This window comes from Molothrus aeneus, chromosome 26 (assembly GCF_037042795.1).
Source record: "Molothrus aeneus isolate 106 chromosome 26, BPBGC_Maene_1.0, whole genome shotgun sequence".
Lineage (NCBI taxonomy): Eukaryota > Metazoa > Chordata > Aves > Passeriformes > Icteridae > Molothrus > Molothrus aeneus.
In genome coordinates, this window is record NC_089671.1 from 21,070 (window position 1) to 24,246 (window position 3,177).

At 50.7% G+C, this 3,177-nt stretch overlaps 1 long non-coding RNA gene across 1 annotated transcript; it reads right to left on the reverse strand.

The window, feature by feature from the left end:
* Nucleotides 1-281: 281 nt before the first annotated feature.
* LOC136566710 (uncharacterized) lies at nt 282-2,714 on the reverse strand. Its single transcript, XR_010785059.1, has 2 exons — nt 1,268-2,714; nt 282-713 (listed from the first exon to the last, which is right to left on the reverse strand). It is a non-coding gene; the product is annotated as an uncharacterized lncRNA (long non-coding RNA).
* Between the last annotated feature and the right edge of the window lie 463 nt (nt 2,715-3,177).

A 3,177-nucleotide genomic window follows, 5' to 3' on the forward strand; every position in this document is an offset into this window, starting at 1 on the left:
TCTACCGCTGTCTCTGGTGTCTCTTGTGCTGCAAAGGCGACCAGCCCAGGTGCCCTCAGCACCCTCGGGGCACACACAGAGAGTGTCTCCCCCCAGCCCAGGTGCCCTCAGTACCCTCGGGGCACAGAGAGTGTCTCCCCCCTCTCGGCCGTGCCGGGGCTGCCGACTCAGGACCGGCCGAGGGTTCCTGAGGGGCTCGCACGAACCCGCTCGGCCGCTGATTGTGGTGGTGTTTGAGGGTCCTCCAGGACAAGGGAGGAGATGAGAATCTTGACTCCCCCTTTCAGAAGGCTGAAATATTATTTTATGATCTCTATTATATTAAAAGAAAATGAGATATTAGAACTACACTAAAAGAGCAAGGAGACATCAGAAAGCTGGAAAGGAATGAATAATAAAAACCTGGGACTGATCACAGCCCCGACACCGCTGGACCATGATTGGTCATCAAGTAGAAACAATGCACAGGAGACCAACCCAAGATGCCCCTGTTGCTAAACCATCTCCAGCCCACACTCCACAGCCAGCAGATTGTTATTGGTTCCATTTCTGTTCTGAGGCTTCTCAGGAGAAAAATCCCAGCGAAAGGATTTTCATCAAACACGTCAGTGCCAGGTGATGGCACAGGCAGCATGGGCTGGCCAAGGTCACTGTGTCATCCCTGCCAGCCCAGGTGTCACAGCAAGGAGGAGAGAGTTCACCCTGTGCTCACCCTGCAATACAGAGCAATACAACACAACACACACATTAACACAAGATTATAACCTTTTTCTATTTTCATTACATGTGGATTTATTGTTACAGGACACCCAAAACAACAAAAGCACACAAAAAACAGCACTCATCTACCATTAACACCCCCTTCAAATGACACACAAACTCACCGTCCCTCCCCTCACAACTGCTAAATTACACCCCAGCAATCCTTGGTCCTCAGGAACGTGGTTCCCAGGAGCCTCCAAAAAATCCTCCTGCCTGACGAAATACCCAGTCCCTGGACGGTGCGCGCCCAAACTTTGGCGATGAACGTCGCCTCGCAGACCGACCGGGACCGGGGAAAAAAAACCCAGCCGGGGGTGGCGGTGGGGAACCAGGCTAGGGATTTTTTACTCTAAATTTACAAATGAGTTGAAAAACCTGAAAAGCAAAAGTCACACGGTTAAATCCAGTCAGCATGCGCTCACACACTCAGAGATGAGCAGACACAGACAGACACAGACACATGCTCACGCACTCCTCCCATTTAAACGTTCCCTGTGGCTCTTACTCGAGACGCTGAAGAACGCGCTTCCACGCTTCTTCTGGCTGCCGCTCCTCGACGTCAAATGGTAGATTCTGGGGAAATCAGTAGCCTCGGGGACCTGTGAGATGACAGGAAGCGGTCAACGAGTGGCTGACAGCTAGGACTTGTCCCCGCTCTGGACCAATAAATTTTCTACCCAAAATCCCATAAAAGACAGATGAACAGTCAAGTTTTTATAACTGTTCTACCTAACTGTGACTATGTGCCAGGGCAGGGCAGCTCCGACCATAAGTGGTACAACGTAAGTACATGCGATATAAGCCGACGCATACAGTGCAAGTGTACATGGAGTGTAAGTACATACAGTATAAGCCAACATAGGTACACACAATATAAGTACATACAGTATAAGCCAGCATAGGTACAAGCAATGTAAGCACATACAGTATAAGCCAGGACTTGAGGTAACTCTCTGGAAGATACTAATTCTTGAGCCCTATACCCTTTGAGAAGATAGAACCTATAGAACTTCTGCAGTCACATGAGGAGGGTGTAAGACGCTTCCTCCAGAAGTCCAAGAGAATGGCGTGGAAAAAAAGGCACTACCAAAGCCGGTAGTGAGAAGGAAGACGGATGAGAACATCTTGTCCCTTTGAGACATTCCTGTCTCAAAGAGTAAAAATGTAAAGATGCCGGAATAAGGGATATCCGGAAAGGAACGTGACTAGAATATGGGCAATGTGGCACGGAATAGTGCCAATAAAGCATCGAGACGTGACAAAGGCCTGTGACACGTAAGACAATGGACACAGACTACATAACACAGACACAGACTACATAACATAGACACAGACGACATAACACAGAGACGAGTGGCAACTGCCTGGCACTGTCCCCGTAGGGACCCGAGATTCCTAACGCAAGATGAGCCAGAGGCTGATGATGCCAAAGGAAAGGAAGCCCTATGACGAGAGCACGTGATGATGAAACGGAACTCGTTAAAACAAGGTAGTGCCACAGCAATTAAGAGGATGCTCGAGAGGCTCGGCGAGCCTAGAGAAAGAAGCCGACTGCCGGGTGACCGTGGCCGTAGCTCCGGACGTGAAGGCGAGCTCCTCGGGGGAAAGATCCGTGACGACGTCGAGTCGAGGAAGGCGGACGACACAAAGTACGCGAAGATGTGGAGATGGGTCGGAACTGCCCTGCCCGGCAAAGGCTCTGGCGAGGCTGAGGGGAAACCCTCTCCCTTTACTTCCAGAGAGCCCACCCCCCTACAGACCTGTCCCCTAAGCTGACATCTGATTGCCTCCTGTGAGAGTAAAGGTTTTTACCCTTCTCCCAGCCACTGGCCCCGACACTTAGCTTTTGGAAGAGGAGCGGACAAAATCCATCCTCGGTCGGACGTGGACGTCGAGATGCTCTCCGTGTGTGCTTCGGTGCTGCCGTTTCCAAGCTTTGGCTACGAGCCTCCTCAGGGTACCTAAGACAAAACAGAAAACCTGACTATTGCCCTCAAAAACAGTAATCCCCGGGACTCCTCCGCACCACTGCCCCGGCTCACCTCAAATCTTGATTTGACTCCAGAGGGTGCCTGGAAGATACCGGCGAAAAGAAAAGGTACACGCTTAGCATGCTGCTGTGTAACGCTCACCTATGGGTCAGCCTGCCTAAACTCCGACTCACCTGCCCTCCTCTGTTCCTTGGCGTGCCTAGGGCAGCGACAGCACCTGCAAAGAAACAAAGCAGAAAATTTGCTGAGATACTGTGAAAACACAACCTCCCAAATCTGACAAGGATGCCACAACAATACCTTAAGCCTGCACACACCTGGCACGGATATGCTCGGCCAGGATAGAGGGCAAGTGGACCAGCTAAAAGACAACAAAAACAAGAGGAGATGCTTACAACTGCACAAAAACTGAGACATCAGCAAT